Source organism: Podarcis cretensis (assembly GCF_951804945.1).
Source record: "Podarcis cretensis genome assembly, chromosome: 5".
Classification (NCBI taxonomy): domain Eukaryota; kingdom Metazoa; phylum Chordata; class Lepidosauria; order Squamata; family Lacertidae; genus Podarcis; species Podarcis cretensis.
Genome location: NC_137174.1, coordinates 19,361,414 through 19,380,099, shown reverse-complemented (window position 1 = coordinate 19,380,099; position 18,686 = coordinate 19,361,414). Strand labels below are relative to the sequence as shown.

General features: G+C 46.4%; 1 protein-coding gene across 10 annotated transcripts in view; it reads right to left on the bottom strand.

The window, feature by feature from the left end:
* ZMIZ1 (zinc finger MIZ-type containing 1) overlaps nucleotides 1-3,842 on the bottom strand; it is a 383,046-nt gene extending 379,204 nt beyond the window's left edge. For 7 of the 10 annotated variants that reach the window (XM_079977006.1, XM_079977001.1, XM_079977009.1 and 4 more), the window contains exon 1: nucleotides 3,457-3,842. The gene's annotated coding sequence lies outside the window, so the exon portion shown is untranslated. The remainder of the gene's footprint in view (nucleotides 1-3,456) is intronic. The other 3 variants (XM_079977010.1, XM_079977013.1, XM_079977005.1) reach the window with 2 other exon arrangements.
* Nucleotides 3,843-18,686: the final 14,844 nt, after the last annotated feature.

Here is an 18,686-nt window from a genome sequence, read left to right as displayed (position 1 = left end):
CTGAAAGTCACACGTGCTCCATTGCAAGACCTTGCTTTCAATGTGTCTTTTGTTTGATGGCTGGTGTTTCAACATCCTCGATCTGAACAGAAAAAGGTCAGCCCTAGTCTTCTGGCATTCATAAACCTGAATCAGGCCCTGCCAAAGGAAGATTGATGTTGTAGTAAATTTGCCTTGATCAAAAGCAGGGACAGTTGGAGGCAGAAACCAACTTTGCAAGATGAATCTCAATTCTCTCCTAAAGGGAGAGACAATAATGCTTAGAAGCATGTGGTTTAGCTAGACCCTTCAACAAAACCTTTCCCTCAGTGATATGTGCATATGTAGATTGGGGGGGGGGGGTGGCATCTACAACAGATTTGCAAATAGGTCTACACTTTTCTTTATAAGCCAAACACACAGACCTGTGTCAATCACTTATAGCTTAAAAGGAAAGTAGCGAGGAGGAGATATTTCTCAAAACTTTCCTGGATGGTCACAGCCACATTTTTTAAATAATATAAATAAGAAGTTTCTCCTGTAGAACTTTAAATTTTTTAAAGATGCAGGAACAAATACTTCACAGCAGCCTTGCAAACATTCACTGAAGTTACCAGCCTGTCTAAAAACATTCCTGCCTTAGACGTTTGTGGCCAAAGAAGAATGAGAGCCAATCTTTAAAAAGCTTCTCTGTCTGATCACTTGGAGGCATTTCTTACTCACCAGAGGCATTTAGGCAAGTGGCTATTTAGAAGCCTGGATACACTAACTGGGGAAGTAATATAACTTAAACCACCCATACGTCAAGCCGCTAGTCCTCATTGTTGATGGTTTGTTTGTTGCTTTATTCCCAAGGCAGGCCACATTTCCTTTTATGATATACATCCTCACAAGTACTCTTGGAGAAAAGGTAACGCTTTGAGGGAAAAGCAGCAGAAGCCAAGAGACAGCAACCTAATCCAGCAAGTCCACGGCTGAGCTTCCACTTGAACCTTGGTCCAACTCTAACCCTTTTAAGGCTAGCACCAGGCTGGGCTTCCATTATCCCAATAATCCTCCCTTGTAAACTCCACCCCCTGCCCCCCAAATATCTAAAAAGTAATCATTACAACTTGGTGGAGGTGACTCCATCATTAACCTTTCCAATTCCAAAGGCCAAGTCCCATATTGCAGTTTAAAGGTGAGCTATGAGTTTCTAAACATGCTTAAAAGAAAAAAACTGGCAGCTGGAAGCCCCACTTATCTAGATCTTGGGGCGCCAGAGCTTTGAACAGGCTTTTTGCCCTTTCAAATTTGATAAGCCCATTGCCTCACTGAGGCACACACTTGTATTCACAGTGCCTAAATAGCCATTTCATATTTGAAAGAAAGCACAGCTAGGTAGCACCCCAAGACTATACCCAGGCATTCATCTCTTCCCCCACCCCTCTACTCCTATTCCTGCTCTCTTACTGTCTCCTGGAAACCTTTGAGAGGGCATTTGTTCAAGCTGCCAAGTTAAATCCTCCACTCTCATGTCAGTCTGGGTGGGGGGAGCAGTCAGAACACCCAGCGTCTCTTAGGCCTGTTGAAGTCAATGCACAGATACACACTATTACTTTGGCCCTGGAGAATCATTAAGCCCTTTCAGATCAGTAACTAAAGACCAGCATGTATATACAGTGCAGAAAAGCAGACTGTGGTGATGACAGGGGGCTGAGACTTTAAAAACTGGCTACCGTCTCAATTCCCTCTGTGACTGCAGGCTTACACATTTCCCAGCTGCACAGGCTGTAGAACCACAATCAGGCAAAGAAAAGAAAATATTGTGTGCGGTTGTTCTCTTCCTCCTCCTCCTCCTCACCATTCCTCAGTTATTTAATGATGCTCATAATTATTAAGACAGAAGAAGGCAACAGGCATTTCAGAAGGTCTCCCTCCTACAACCAAAGTTAGCGACCAGATTAGAACCTTCACACGTGCGCCCAACACACACCTATATCCAAAAAAGTTTTCAGGGCAGGCGAAGAAACCCGACCAAGGAACTTTTAGGTCCTCTCCCATTATCTTCCTTTGGAAGCCGGCCTAGGAGACCTGCCCAAAAAGTTCGTGGCCAGGAATCCAAGGCTCAACTCAGATGGCTCCTATTTTTAATGTTTACATTCCTCAAGTGCCTTTTAACTGCCATGTTGCTTTTCGGGGTTTTTTTCTTCCTTGCAGTCAGCTATAGCCCAAACTGCTCTCCCCTGAAAACGATTCCCTCCTTCCCTCTCCTCGCGCCCACCCTCGGTTCACAGTACCAAGAAAGCAGGGGCTAGACGCTTCTCTCCCCCCCCCTCCCGCCCGCCACCTTCCTCCACTGGCTTCCTGGACAGATGAACGCGAGAGGGAGGGAGGGAGGGAGGGAGGGAGAGACGGGGGAGGCAGAGAGAGGGAGAAGTGGGGGGAGACCCTCCCCGCGCGCCCCTCCTGCCCGGCGAGAGAGGCCCCAAGTCCCAACTGGCTTTCAGAATCCAGACACAAGGAATTTGCACTCGCTCCGGCTTCCCACTGCCCGGAAAAGAAGCTCGGCGCCCTCTCCTCCTCCCCCTCCCACCCACCCACCTTTCTTACATCTTCCCCTGCAAACCCTCCTCCGGATCGATCGCTTAGGCTCTCGCCGGGGAGGATCTTAAAGGAATCGCCTTTTCTCAAAACCAGTTAGCAAAAGTAAAAAAATAAAATAAAAAGCCGGCCAGGAGGGAAGGAGGGAGGCAAGGAGGGAGGGCAGGGAGAAAGGACAACAAAACAAAACCCCGAACCAGAAGCTCTCCGGATGATTTGAAACCTTCCTTTGTTTTTAGGGCGCAAGATCGCGGCTCCAACCCCTGCCAGTCAAGGGGGCCGAAATGAGGAACGTTGTTTGGGCTCTTCAAACTTGAGACGCGCGCACATAAAAAACACCTTTTCCCGATCTAGATGTATATAATTGTGTAGGTCTCCTTTCTTTTGCACTCATTCCGACCCACCCACGCTCTAATATGCGCACCGCTTTTCGATTCTTTTTTTAATAAAAGCGACCCCCGGTAAACGTCTGGCTTCTTCACGCCTCCCCCCCCCCCCATGCTCCCTTCGCAATCGTAAAGCAAGATATTAATACAGCGAACTAAGATTCAAGTCCATCCGCCTTTTCCCCAGGATCTCCCGGGTTTTGCCTCTGTCTCGCGAACCCCCCACATTGCCAAACGTAGAAACACAAGCTGCCCCTTTAAGAAGTCTCCACACTGTTTTCCTGGATTTCTTCTTCTCTGCCCCCCCCCCCCGGACCCGCGCCGCCGCCGCCGCCGCTTCCAATCTTCACACCAAACATAAAACATATCTATGGATCTCGGTGTATTTCCTTATCTCGCATTTACTTCCATTGTTTCTACAAACCTTGGCCGGAGTACCCCCCCCACACACACTCCCCTCCCAAAAAAAGCACAAGGAGATGTAAATGAACTGAAAGACGAAACTTACCTACAGACTGGGGGGAACGAGCAAGGCTTGCAAGAAGGAGGAAAAAAATCATACGGAAGAAAGCAGGCAAAGCAAAATATTCCCTCTTTCCAGTGGATCTGCTGCAGGTCTGGTTCAGGTGGCTTTTTAAATTTCACTTTTAAAAAATCTCTTATTTCTTGCCTTTAATATATGTGTATATATATATAATCTAAATCTAAAAAAACCTCTCACAGACAGTGAAAAGGAGCTCAGTGTTAGTGGGAGAATAAGTGAATCAACTAGCAGAGAGCAGAGCAAGTTGAAGTGTCAAATTACATTGGCTATTTTATTACCAAAGGGCCCTGCTTCTGGCTGTTGGCAAAATCTGTCCCAGATTCCTATCTGAAAGGGAGCTGTCTCTCCTGGAAGGAAGCTTTTTCTCCCTGCATGTGCCTGTCTCCTCTTTCCCCCCTCCCCGCCACCCTGCTTCCCACCGCACCTTCTGACCACCTAAAGTTAAAATCTTTAAGAGCCAAGTTGAACAACGCAAACAATTGTCTTTCGAGATTTCCCCCTCCCCTCCCCGCCACCCTCATCAAAGGGAAGAACTTCCTGTCGAGAGAAACGGAGCGCGGCGCGCACACCATTGCCCGACTGTTTATAAAAATTAATGAAGGGGGGGGGGAGGTGGAGGGACACACACACACACACACACACACACACACACACACACCCTTTTGCAATTTCCACCCCCCCCCAATAGAAAGACGTCCATAATCCAGTGCACTTTTAAACTGGCAACGCTTCCCAGTCTACACGGCCATTTAAGACCATTGTTTTACTCTCTGCGTGTGAATGGAAACCAGTGCGCTCTAAACATTTTGTATTTTGACACAGTCCTTGCGCGCGGGGTGGTGTGTGTGTGTGCTTTATAGATACATTATAGGGGGGAGTTTTTTTTGGGGGGGGGTTAATTACTAGAAAACCAGCAGCTTAATCCACGAGCCCCGCACGGTGTGTGCAGCCTGAACCTACTTACTAGGAGGTAAATCTCATTTAGGTGTAATAGGGCTTCCTCCCAGGTAAGACGAGCAACCCGTCGTCCCCTTCTTATCCAAGAATTTAACCCACTTGAACCCAGCCGTGATTTACTTCTGAGTAAGCGCCAATAAAATCGGAAGGGGGGGGTAGCCAATGGCAGGAAACGCGTTGACTTTAAATGTATTTTTTTCCTCTTTAGGAAAAGTCCGATCCTTTAAGCGGGATTTGCAAGACGCCCAGCACAGAGAGGCGGAAGGAGGAGGCGAGGATGTCCCTAAATCTGCACAACACCCGGATCTTCCTCTGAGAAGAACCGGGAGCGGGGAGAAGAGGGGAGTGGAAACCAGATCCCGGGGGGAGGAGCTGCGTGTGTGTGTTTTAATAGCAGAGCCCCGGTAGCAAGGAGGCTGCTGGGTCTCGATGTTAATTGAAAGAGAGGTTTGTGGGTGTGCGCCTTTTTTTGTGAAAATCTCCCGACTACACAGAGCTCTCGCTGGGGCTCCCTCGTCCTCTCTGCCTTTAAATTCGCAACCCGATCCAATGCCCCGTTAGGGGGCGGGGGAGCAGGCACACCGGCTCTTCTCTTCCTCTCGCCCTCCACCCCCGATTTTTTAAAAGTATTTTTGGCGCGAGTCCCCTTTTTTGCAGCAGCAGCAGCAGCCCGATCCCACCGCACGTTTTCCTCGAAAGTCAGCGCCGGGTTTTTTTTTAAAGTGGGGATTGCTCTCTGCCCCCCCCCCCGCCCCTTACGCGTTTCACACACAGGGCTTGCATACAAGCTTAGGCGCACAATACCACCATCAGGCTGCCCTGAAAAGCTGGCGGATTCGGATCAGCGGAAGAAGCGAGGAGTTAATGAGCTCCAAATGGGGGGATTCCAGCCGGGTCTCCAATAGATAGATTTAGATGACCACGCCAAATCGTACTTGTCTTCTAAGAGCCCCGACCCTCCTTACCATCCCTTCTCTCCCTGACAAAATATTTGCAGGCCTAGCAGTGTTTTACGACGAGCTATTAAGACGTCGAATATATATTCCACGCCCGTCGAGTCCAACGGGGCTTGTTAGATTATGCAATTGAAGAGAAGCGATTTAAAGAGCGCCCAGGCTCCGCCCCGTTTCTCTTGGGGGAAGGAGGGAGGAATTGATTTTGAAGCAAGTGGGGGGGGTGGAATTATACACCCAGCTATCCCGGGGCAGACCCGGGGCCCGATGCGTCCTTTACTCGAAAGTAACAGAGCTCAGGGCCAAGTCCTATTGAACGCAAGGAGCCTTACTCCCGGGTACGTGGCGACCGGATCCCAGACGTGGGTCTCACGGTGGGTGGGCTTACTCCGAGGTTCAGATTCGCAGCGTTCACACTTGGAAGGAGGCCCAGAGCTGCGGAGTTTTATATGATCCGCCGGGACTTCTGCATTTAGGGTACATCTTGGCAGCGCTGCGCTTTAATTTCCAAAGATGGATCAAAGAAATCTCGAGGCGTTTTTTCAGTCCTCTTTGCAGGGGGTCCTTTAGAGCTGCCCTGCAAACCTAACGCCCCCTCCGCCCCCTGTCGCCGACGGAAGTTGTCGTCCCCCAACATTTGGAGGGCGCCAGGTTGCCGACGGCCGGATTTCCTCGTGCTCTCTGACACCGCATCCCTTTCCCCTCAATTAAAGACGCCTTTAACCGATACAATCTGACTCCTCTTCCTTGGCAACCCCCTTCCCCCCCCCCAACCTAAGTCCTATGCACCCCTCCAAAATAATGCCCATTTAAAGAGTTGGTTGCCACCCGAACCGAAGGAGAGCGCCTGTTGATTTTATTTTTGTAAGAGTTACCTACCCACGCAACAATCTGATGTGCAGCCCGATCCGGTGTTTATTCGGAAGGAGGTCCCACTGAGTTAAAAAAGAGATTTCCAAGTGAAAAGGCGTAGCGTTATCTTTACTTGGCAGTAAAATTCACGTCACTCGGTGGAACCTCCGGGCAAACAGCAGGCTGCATATTGTGCTCTGAAGGGCTTGAATCTAAGTCCTGAGTAACACCGAGATCCTTACTATTGTTAGCTAGAAGTTGAGCCCCATTGAGTAGATTAATACTTATGATCAGGCTAGAAATCTACTTAAATTCAAATATTGAGATCTATGGAGGAAGGGCGGTATACAAATTTAAATAACAACATTTCAGGAAAACTGGTTCTTTATTTTCTCTTCGCCTCCCTACTATTAATTCACCCCAACGGCCCTACGGTGCAGATTGCTACGTTCCTAATTAACCCTAATCCCGAATTCCCAAGACCAACGCCAGTATTTCTGCCTCCCCTTTGCTTTTGTGAAGGGGTGTCTGAAAAGCCATTCACCAGAAAAGAGGGCTGTGTGTCTCTGTGTGTTAAGCTGTGAGCTCTTGCAGGACCAGTGGCTGAGTTAAGACTACGCAGGTCACCTGGTCAACACAAATAAAGAATAAATACTGCCAGCAACTCAACAGCTCCCATCATGTGTGAGTGATACACAAGGGCCTTGGCTCCGGGGAAGAACATCTGCTATGCATGCAGAAGGCAGTCCCAGGTTCAGTCCTCAGCATCTCCAGGAAGAGACCCCATCTGAAACCCTAAAGACCCACTGAAAAAAAATCTAGATGGAGCAGTGGCCTGACACAGAGGAAGACAGATTCCTAGGATCCTATCCTGTGTCTGTTTACTTCACAGCAAGTTTTGCGGACCTCAGTGGGGCTTAAAAGGTAAAGGGACCCCTGACCATTAGTTCCAGTCATGGCCGACTCTGAGGTTGCAGCGCTCATCTCGCTTTACTGGCCGAGGGAGCCGGCGTACAGCTTCCGGGTCATGTGGCCTGTATGACTAAGCCGCTTCTGGCGAACCAGAGCAGCGCACAGAAACGCCGTTTACCTTCCCACCAGAGTGGTACCTATTTATCTACTTACACTTTGACGTGCTTTCAGACTGCTTGGTTGGCAGGAGCAGGGACCCAACAATGGAAGCTCACCCCGTTGTGGGGATTCGAACCACCGACCTTCTGATTGGCACGTCCTAGGCTCTGTGGTTTAACCCACAGCGCCACCCACGTCCCTATTCAGTGGGGCTTACTCATCACTAAATAGGCATTGACTTGCGTGCACTCAGGAGTGCCATCTTGAATAAAATACTGGGGGGGGGGGGGAGGAAGCCCTGCCCCGCATAATTGATCATACGATGATGTACACACACACTATTTGGATTGCAATGTCCATTAATGGGGAGGGGGGAGCTCAAAGATTTCATTGGGGGGGGGCGAAGAGGCCTCTGCCCCTAGGACTTGGCTCCTATGGCAGTCCCAATGGTGCCAGGGGTTCTTGCCTCCAAGTAAGCACGTAAGGAGCTGGGCTGCAATCCTAGAAATTTACTTAAAGGCAAACCCCCATTACTTTCAGGCAAACAATGAACAGGATCGCTTTCTGGAGGGTTGTCTGGGGTGGACACGCTTGCCCCGTTCGACAGTAACGCGTTAAGGGTGTGCGCGTGTCTCCTTTCCACCCACGAGGAAGGCTAAGTGTCTTTCCCTTGCCCTGTTCCATCCTTAAAGCAAGGGAAAGTTCCCCGATGCTAACTGCAGCCTGCCACGGCTCCGATCCGGAGCTTGTAGCGCTGTCCCGGGCTCCGCATTTTGCAGGCAACCGCCGTGTCAGATGGAGAGCTCTGAATAACAAAGACAAGTTTGAGAGCAGCCGCAGCCGCAGCAGCAGAGCTGGCTGAGTGACGTCAGGGAACAATGCCTGTGCCAACAGCTTTCCCTCTTCGCCACACACGCACACACTCGCACACGCACACACAGCAGCTCCTCCTCGGTCACACAAACAGGGCTCTGCTCTCGGAGATGCAGATCCTTAAAGGGACACTGGCCCTTTATGCCCCTCGGCTCTCCAAAAAGGAGCTTTTTTTTTTGCAAGCTCTTCCCACCTCCTTCCCCTTTATTCAGCCAGCCAGTTCAGCCTGGCTGCTGTTCTTGCTTTTAATCTTTTGAATCGCCACCTCGCTTGCCACTAATAATGCAGGCGAAGTTGTGTGTTAAGTGGGGACATGTCCCCCACCCCCAAAGGAAAATACAGTGGGATATTGTTTTCGTCTGGGTTGTGTGTGTGTGGGGGGGGTGTAGACAGCTGCTTTTTCATATGCCTAGTTAAGATGCTGTATTAAGACATAATTACAGATTGGTTGTTTTCACCATTAAATAGATATTTAAAAGTTCTCAGTCCTGCAACTTTCCCCAGACGTGATGGCTGAGCTTTAGAGAGTAAACTCTTTCCAAAGAACTTGGTGAGCCTAAAAGTAATTCTTAAGTAATTGATTTCCAGAGGGCCAGCCCTGTCAGTCTCTCCCAACAAAAGCAACCTAGAGTCTCGTGAGACCTTAAAAGACTTAGCAAATGTTATTCTGACATAAAGCTTTCAGGGACTGGAGTCCACTAGTCCACAAGAATTTAGGCAGTAATAACATTTGCTACTCTTTAAGGTGCCACGGAACTCTTGCCTTTGCCAACTAATTGAGTAATTAATTGTTTAATTAAAAAGTAGCCTGAAACCAAATAATTAGCTGGGTACTTCAAATTAATATGTGGCATCTGCCCCCGCTGCTCATTTTGATAAACTGCTTTGAGGTTTTATTGCAATTGTAGAGTCACAAAGTTGTAGAGTTGGAAGGGACCCAGAGGGTCATCTAGTCCAACCCCCCTGCAATAGGAATCTAAATATCTTTTGTCAAATAAATAAAATTAAATAAAGTTTGGACCTCATCACCCCTTTACAGCTGGCAGTGTACAAAGATAACAGATGCCACAATGTGCAGAATCTATTATTTATTATTATTATTATTATTAACTACGAGCTGTTTTGATGATCAAGTGAAAAGGTGGGATCTAAAATAAATGAAATCTCCCTGTTACGGTCCGAACTCTAGAGCAGCCTCCCCCAATGTGAATAACCTCCAGCTCTTTTGCACTACAGCTCCTATCCCCCCTGGCCATGGGACACACTGGCTGGGGCTGATGGGAGTTGTAGTCTAAAAAAACAGGTTGAGAAAGGCTGCTCTAGAGCTATGTAATGGTGGCTCCCTGGTCTGCAACTCTTCTGAACAGGCCTTCCCAGTGGCGTAGCATGGGGGGTGCAGGGGGGGCCGGCCGCACCGGGCGCAACATCTGGGGGTTACGGTTAGGGGGCGCAAATCCACGGGTTAGGGGGTGCAAATTACTTGCCTTGCCCCGGGTGCTGACAACCCACGCTACGCCACTGGGCCTTCCAAACATCCCTTGCCTACTCACTTCCTGCCAGCAATGCAAAACCTCTCCTGGCCCCTAGACCTTGTGTTGCATTTTTTGACCGAGTCCTGCTTTCAACTTGGCGCCACCTTTCCTGAGCGCCATGCTTCCACCACCCATTGTCCTCAGAGCCACCCTGTCTCTGAAGCAGCCCACCCGGACTTTCCTTTCCCTCCACACATAACATAGACTCAGGGGTAGACTTTGGACTTTCAAATTTCAGCGGCGCCCTGAGCGACTTTTTGGTGCCCCCTGCCTCTTGCACTTCATTCTGCATCACTGTTGTGACGTCAGCACCCAGTGTGGCCAAACCAGTTGCGCTGATAATTTTCACTATGTGGCCGTTTTAAATTGTTCTTAATGTTTTGCTTTGTTTTGTTTTTTTTTTTAAAAAAAGATTTTTACTTATTTTATTTTTACTTGTATCATTTTGCTGCATTGTTTGTCTGCCTGGGTTACCTGCAAAAGGTGGGATGGAAATTTAATAAGTAAATAATAAAGCCCCATCCTGGTCTCAAGTGCTATGAGAATTCTTCATTCATTCATTCATTCATTCATTCATTAGCATCAATTCTCTTCCTGCCTCAGTTTCCTCCTTTTGCCCTCTACTGGCTCCTTCTTTTAAGGCACTCTTAGCAAAACACCTTCCGGAGTCCCCTTCATAGGTGCTGCCACCTGTGGAGAGGAGGTGCCTCCTGCTTCTCCTCCTTGCTCTTTGGTTGCTCGCCCAGAAAGGTGGTGGCTGATCAAAGCCAATGGACTGCAATGAGGAGGAGAAGCAGCCACCATCGCTGCCTTCCAAACACGTTCGAGGAAACTTTTGCTCAATGTAAGCAGCATGCAGAAAACCAGTGTCTAATATAAGCAATGCACAGTTGGTAACCCTTTTACCATCTATGGAAGACCTATTCTTTTCCTCAGATATAATCAGTTTTTAATGGTAAATGCAAATGGCATTGTGTGCCATATTACCATTTTCAAAGCATTTGCGCGCAGTGCCGCAAGTTTACTAGGTGATTATTTAATGAGCATAGTGCTTAGCAACAAGTTCCAATCTAAGAACAAAACTGATACGGTTAAGTGCCTATTTTCCCCTACCCATCATGTTTCACCTCCAGCATGAAGCACTCTTGTTGATTAGCGTGGCAGACTATGTGCCTTGCTGCTGAGGTACACAGGTCTATTATGGCACAGATAGATGTAACTCTTATTCTGGGTTAATCTGGAATGACTATCTTGATTATTTTTCCTCACCTTACTCATATGACCTAGCACAGTGGTTTTCAAACTGTGCTCCTGGGAGCCCTTGGGTGTCTCAGAAGTTAATCAGGGGTTCCTCAAAGAGAAGATCAGGGATGGTGGTGATTGGATTGACTGACTGATTACTAGATCCATCCAGCGTGAATTACCTACAATTCTTAATAGGATTCTGGGCACGGTATGTTCTATGTTGGTCCCTATCTAACTGTGCATGCTATATACCATTAATGATGATAATAATAAGGATTGATTTGAATAAATCAGGCCAGTCATTTTAGTGAAATGGCCTATTGGTACATTAAAAAAATTTTAAGCACTAGTTAAATGAACAAGTTTTGATCATTTTCCTCCCTAGTATAGTTCTTTATAACACTGTTACAGAAATCTAGTTAGTTGGAGGTGTCAATCTCTAATTTTAGGTGATTTGTCACCTGTCTTCTTATCCATTTAATAAATTAACTGATTTAATTTAAATAAATCTGCATATTAAGAAAACTTCAACATAAATGCCCTATTGAGATATTTGAGGAAGTGTGAAACAATGTACAATTAGGCTAATTAATGCTGCTACTCATTGTTAAAAGGAATTTTCAAAGTATTTTGTTCCCTATTGAAAAAACACACCAGAATCACAACAGCCTCCAAAATGACTATTAATCTCAGCTCCATTAGTTCATACTGAAAGAATTGCACTGGCTGCCAGGTGCTGTTTTTGCGGATAAAGCTTTATACATTTTTGGACCAGGATATCTGAAATATCATCTCATCTCTTATATACCCAAATTGATCACTGCACTTCAGGTGTGGGCCTTCTGCATATACCATCTTATCAGGAAGGCTGTTCCACACAAGGGAGGAATTGGGCCTTTAGTGGTGGCACCTATCCTTCCATTAAACCTCTCGCAGAAGGGGCAACAAGAGAAGGGCTTCAGATGATGAATCCAGGGTCCAGATATATTCAGTCTGCAAAAGGTGTTCCATTAGATGCTGGGGTCCTGAGCCCAGGTTAAAACCAACATTTGTAAATAGGTTCGGAAACATGGGCAGCCAGCACAATTACACTAGAGCTGGTGTTAGTCAAGCCATTAATTGATCAGAACTTTAGAGGTACAATCTTGCTGGGCTCACACACTGAATGGAGTGTATGATGCTGTCCTACATAAATCAGTCAAGACCTGTACTGCGGGGGCAGTGTACTGGCAGGGCCATCTCCTCACTACTAAGTGGAGCAATACCCACCAAAGTACTCATTATGTGACAGGCTTTGCTGTGCCTCCCTTACAGATACAGTGGTATCTTGGTTCTTTCTGCACTCAACTAGAAGCCGTGTCGGACATTTGGCTTCCAAAAAACGTTCTCAAAACGGAACGCTCACTTCTGGGTTTGTGGCATTCGGGAGCCAATTTGTTCAGGAGCCAAGCCGTTTGACTACCAAGGTACCACTGTACTCCTAGGTTCATTCTCACACAGGAGAAATCTACTCTCAGGCAGAGAAGGTGTACACCATGTTCAGAAGTATGAGAGAGCATGAGCTTGCAGAGGCTTGTAGGTGAAGTGTGCAAGGTTCCACCTCAACCTTTGAATGAAGAGCCAAATGCTCCATGCCTGCTTCATAGCTGTGAACTGGAAGGGGAGGACCATGGGGTAGTTCCACACTATACAAGATTTCACTTCATCTGCTAGTAAGGATGCCCAGGTTCAAGACGAGAGGGTTCTTGTACCTTTAACAGTTGTGTAGAAGAAAGAGGATGATAGGAAAGGAGGGAAGCAAAACTTTGCTCACTGCCAAGAGCTCAGAAATAAATCCTATGCTTACTTAATCTAAAGGTTTTTTCCTCCCTGGATTCAAGCATGAATATACAAGTACCGTATTTTTCGCTCTATAGGACACACCGGACGATAAGACGCAACTAGTTTGGGGGGGAGGAAACAAGAAGAAAAAATAATTCTGAACCCCAGAAGCCAGAACAGCAAGAGGGATCTGGCTTCTGGGATAGCCTCTTGCTGTTCTAGCTTTGGGGACAGCCTGTGAAGCCTCCGCAGGGCAGCAGGGTGCCTTCACCCCGCTGCCCTGCGGAGGCTTTGCACAGCCATCCCCAAGCTAGAACAGCGAGATGGAGCTCTGCGCAGTGCTCCGTCTCCCTGTTCTGGCTTTGGGCTTAGCCGAGCTGCCTGCATTCGCTCCATAAGACGCACACATACTTTCCCTTACTTTTTAGAAGGGAAAAAGTGTGTCCTATAGAGCGAAAAATACGGTATATGGGTGGCCAGGCGCGAAGGAGGGCAGGGCTCCTGCACCTTCCACAGTTGTCAAGAAGATGGGAAGTCAGCTGAAATTCCTTCTTTGCTGCAATTATTAAAAGTGCAGGAGCCCTGTCCTCTTTTGAATTCAACCACCTTACTACTGGTTAAAGTTTGCAATCCTACTCCTATGCTGGATGGTTCTGCAAAGTTTGTAACCTAGTGACAGCATGCCAGTAATTTATGGATAGACCATATCTGATTCAGGTTCTCCATCAATGTTTTCAAGAGGCCCCGGGAGTGCTGGGATAACACTATCACAGCAGCCAGATCTTACTGAAGTATAGTGGCTCCTTCCCTTTTATTTTTACACTTCATTGCCCTTCCTTTGAGATGAATATAAACCCCAATAATTTTACCCAGCAGTCCAGAGATTAAAAAGATGGATACTGTTTAGTCAACGTGAGCTATAAATCACTGCCTTTGGTGCCCATTATTAAAGCGTGGGATGAATAAACCCAGCCTTCTTAAGTAAGTGATGATGACATTGTACCCATGCAGTCATTTCATTATAATAACACAGATGATATGCCATTAGCATCTCACCTTAATAGCATATTAATTTGCAATTAATTTTCTTTTCTTATTGAACAATCAACTTGCTAACGAGTCACAACTTTAAGGGAATGGCTCAACAATTCTGCAAAGACTTCAACTGGGGAACTTGCAGGTCTGGTAGAATCATAGAATCATAGAGTTGGAAGAGACCACAAGGGTCATCGAGTCCAACCCCCTGCCAAGCAGGAAACACAATCAGAGCACTCCTGACATATGGTTGTCAAGCCTCTGCTTAAAGACCTCCAAAGAAGGAGACTCTACCACACTCCTTGGCAGCAAATTCCACTGTCGAACAGCTCTTACTGTCAGGAAGTTCTTCCTAATGTTTAGGTGGAATCTTCTTTCTTGTGGTTTGGAACCATTGCTCCATGTCCGCTTCTCTGGAGCAGCAGAAAACAACCTTTCTCCCTCCTCTATGTGACATCCTTTTATATATTTGAACATGGCTATCATATCACCCCTTAACCTCCTCTTCTCCAGGCTAAACATGCCCAGCTCCCTTAGCCGTTCCTCATAAGGCATTGTTTCCAGGCCTTTGACCATTTTGGTTGCCCTCCTCTGGACACGTTCCAGTTTGTCAGTGTCCTTCTTGAACTGTGGTGCCCAGAACTGGACACAGTACTCCAGGTGAGGTCTGACCAGAGCAGAATACAGTGGCACTATTACTTCCCTTGATCTAGATGCTATACTCCTATTGATGCAGCCCAGAATTGCATTGGCTTTTTTAGCTGCCGCGTCACACTGTTGGCTCATGTCAAGTTTGTGGTCAACCAAGACTCCTAGATCCTTTTCACATGTACTGCTCTCAAGCCAGGTGTCACCCATCTTGTATTTGTTCCTCTCATTTTTTTTGCCCAAGTGCAATACTTTACATTTCTCCCTGTTAAAATTGGTAAGTAAATGGTCATTTCTTAGATGTGTTTATAAGACTAGATGGCACACTTTCACTTGGTATTTAATAGGGATGGGTGACTCTGTCCATTTTGGTATCTTTCTGTTTCTCATTTTTCCAGGCCTAGGTTCAGTTTGCCACATTTCCACATCATTTATGATTTTTTCTTTTTGAAATCCTTATGAAAATTCAACTGCATTTTAGTATACCGTAAGTATCTTCTAATTTACACATTTTATATGCAATTTTGCCTAGTAAGCATTATGAGAAATTGCTTTGCGCAAATATGTGTAACATTCTGGAATGTTAGTTTGTTAATATATGCATTGTTATGAACACGTTGCCTCAGTAATCACATTTTTCTATACTCTACGTGGCTGGAAAACAGCTCTGCAAAATTTGGAGAAGTGCAGATTTTGATGGATGGATATGGGGTTGCTGTTGTTGTTCTCCTCATATTCTTTTGGAAAGTACAAATTAGGTAGTTTGCTTTTAAATACGCACTGCATCGAATTACTCCCCTATCCCCAGTACATAGTCTAGGAAAAGTTAATCATGAATGGCTGCAATCATTTGTACACTTACTCAGGCTCAAGTCCCAATGAAAGTGTAAGAATTGCCATGCTGAATCACACCAAGGAATCATCCAGTCCTTCACTCTGTATCTGACAGTAGCCAGCAAGGTGTGTCTTGGTGTTCATAAGCAGATCATGAAGCTGGTGGTCTTTGTGCCTGGAGGTTCCATTTAGCTGTGCTGGCTAGCAGCTATTGACTCCATACCCAATCCTTTGAAAAACAAAAACAAAAAACCTATGTAAGTTATTGGTTATCCTCATATCTTGTGGCAGTACATTCTGTAAGTTAGGAATCCCATGTTAATTAAATCTCATTCCACAGTCTTCAATGGGAGACACAACACAAACTTAAGCATATCTACTCAGAAGTGAGTTGCCCTCAGCTGGACTGTGCCTAGAATTTAAAGATGATGATAAGGGCAATGAAGCTGAATGTTGGAAAATGCAGGACAGAAAAAAGGAGGCATTTCCTCTCTCAGTACAATGGGATTTCATATGTCGTGATGACCACCAATTTGGAAAGCTTTAAAAGAGGATTTGACAAATTCATTGATGGTAAGGCTATCAATAACTACTAGGCATGATGGCTCGGCTCTGCTTCCATGGTCAGTGGCAGTCTCTTTCTGACTACCAGTTTCTCTTATCTGATACAGCATGGCTCTTATGTTCTCAAGGCAAAGCAAACATTTTATTGTTTATTTTATTGCCTGTCTTGATTCTACCCACCATTTTAATATTCCATAATGCATGTGATACAGTGTTGCTTTGGTGCATTGTGGGAAATTAAAATGGTGGCTCAAAGCAGCCACGTGGTGCTGCTGCAAGCACTGTTGACGCCTCCTGCTGTCCAATGGTGGCAAGTTAACCCGCCAGGGCTCAGTGATGGAGAAGTCAGCTCCCTAGAAGACCCCTTACCCCTGACTACCCCCTTCCCTTCCCCTCAAACCTAGATCCAGCCTTGTTTATATTGGAGCAGCAGATGATAGCCACAAAGGATAATAAAACCTGTAACCAGGGACAGACACATCAGAACAGCTTTCCTGAAACAACACTTTTAGGGAAAGGGGCAATTTAGGAGTCAATGTAGTTGCAAAGGCAAATCAAAGGTTTTCCCTTGCAAGGAGAATCCTTGCTAGGCCAGATCAACTGGCTTTTACAAGGATCAGAGGTCATCTCCGCAAACCAATCCTGTCTGAAAGATTGTAACCGATAGCAGTGTCTGCAGCCAGCCTTTAGCCAGTGTGCAGGCTTCAAATGCACCGCACTACTAGTGGTTGAGTAGTGTTCTGTCGGTGTGGTACGACTGAGGCCCTCTTGAGTAAGCAGAGACAGACAACGGTGCCAAATCAAGCTGCACTCTGCGGTGGGTCTAGCCACAAGGGGACCCGGCTGATTCTGCTAAACTCATTTCTCTCATATAACAGAAGACAGATTGGAATCCTTCTCCCTAGAGAACGGTGCGTTAAACCAGAGCTTCCCTTTAACCTCTCCCCCCCGCCAGCCACCCCCTCTAACCAGCTGCAGTCTTAAGTTATTTGTTTGGCTGTGCACACTCTCATTATAATGAATTCTGGGCTTGTAGTTACAGTGAGTAAAGTCAACTGCACAATATTCTAGCTTTGGCGCAATGGCTATTGCCGCAAGCCGACAAACATTTGCTAGGAAGGGAGTCTCACTGCATTTAGTAGTGGAACTTATGGAAGAGTAGCCATGCTCAGGATCACATGTCAACCATTCCTGAGGACACCCTCACCAAGACTTGAGGAGGATACTAATTTCTTGGCACTCATGTCCATAGATGCTAATTTTCCATGCATGCTTGACTGCATTACAAGTATACTTGGGTAGGGATGGGGGAGAAAGTTGATTCAGTTCACATTTAAAGGTGTAGTTCATGCTTTCCAAAATAATATGTGCACTGAAACACAGCCATCCTTTGAAATGTGCACATCTCTAAATTCTGTAGTTCTTTGGTCAAGTAATGTGCATAAAAATGCATATACAAGGGTAAAGAGTGCACAACAATGTACATATTAATGACAATAACCTGCATTACATTATGGGAAATTGCTTTGCAAAAATTACCGTATTTTTCGCTCTATAACACGCACCCGACCATAACACGCACATAGTTTTTAGAGGAGGAAAATCCATAGGCATGCCACCCATAGGCATTTCCTCCATAACACGCACAGACATTTCCCCTTGCTTTCTAGGAGGAAAAAAGTGAGTGTTATGGTGCAAAAAATACGGTATGTATAATGGGCAAAATTAATTGCATACAAAAATGTGTATTTTAGGAGATATTGGCACTATAATGCTGATGAATTTTTATGAGGATTTTATAATAATGATATAATGATAACTTAAAATTCACAGGGGGCAGGTGAAGATCAAGGGCACTGCTGCACCCATGACTGCCAGTTATGATTACACACACACACACACCCATCTGACTGGGTGAGCCCTGCCCTAATATCTGGTATCTGACCCTGGAAAATCATTGTTTTTATTTTGTCTTTTGAAAAGATTTTTGGGGTGCCTTTTTAAAGCTTCAGCTCATCATCATTTGGGTGTAATCTTCAACACCTCCCTTTCCATGGAGGCGCAGACTGCAGCTATAACAAAGGCAGCATTTTTTCATCTCCGCCAAGCTAAGCAGTTGGCTCCTTACCTCTCTCGCCCTGACCTAGCCACTGTGATCCACGCGGTGGTCACCTCCAGACTGGATTATTGTAACTCGCTCTACGTGGGGCTGCCCTTGAGACTGACCCAGAAACTCCAGCGGGTACAGAATGCCGCAGCACGACTCCTTACAGGGTCCTCACTGCGAGATCACATTCACCCAGTGCTATACCAGCTGCACCGGCTCCCGGTGGAGTACAGTATCAGGTTTAAGGTACTGGTTTTAACCTTTAAAACCCTATATGGCCTAGGACACTCGTACCTACGGGACCACCTCTCCTGGTATGTCCCACGGAGGAACTTACGATCTTCAAACAAAAACATCTTGGAGGTCCCAGGCCACAGAGAGGTTAGGCTGGCCTCAACCAGAACCAGGGCTTTTTCGGCTGTGGCTCCGATCTGGTGGAACGCTCTGCCACAAGAGACTAGGGCCCTGCAGGACTTGACATCTTTCCGTAGGGCCTGCAAGACAGAACTGTTCCACCAGGCCTTTGGCCAAGGCACAGCCTGACTCCCTCCTTTGGCAATCTTCACAGAACTCTAGCCCAATGGTTGCCATCAATTTGATTTGAATTAATTTTATAATGAAATGATTTTAGAATGTTGTATTATTTTATTGTTGTTAGCCGCCCTGAGCCTGGCTTCGGCTGAGGAGGGCGGGATATAAATA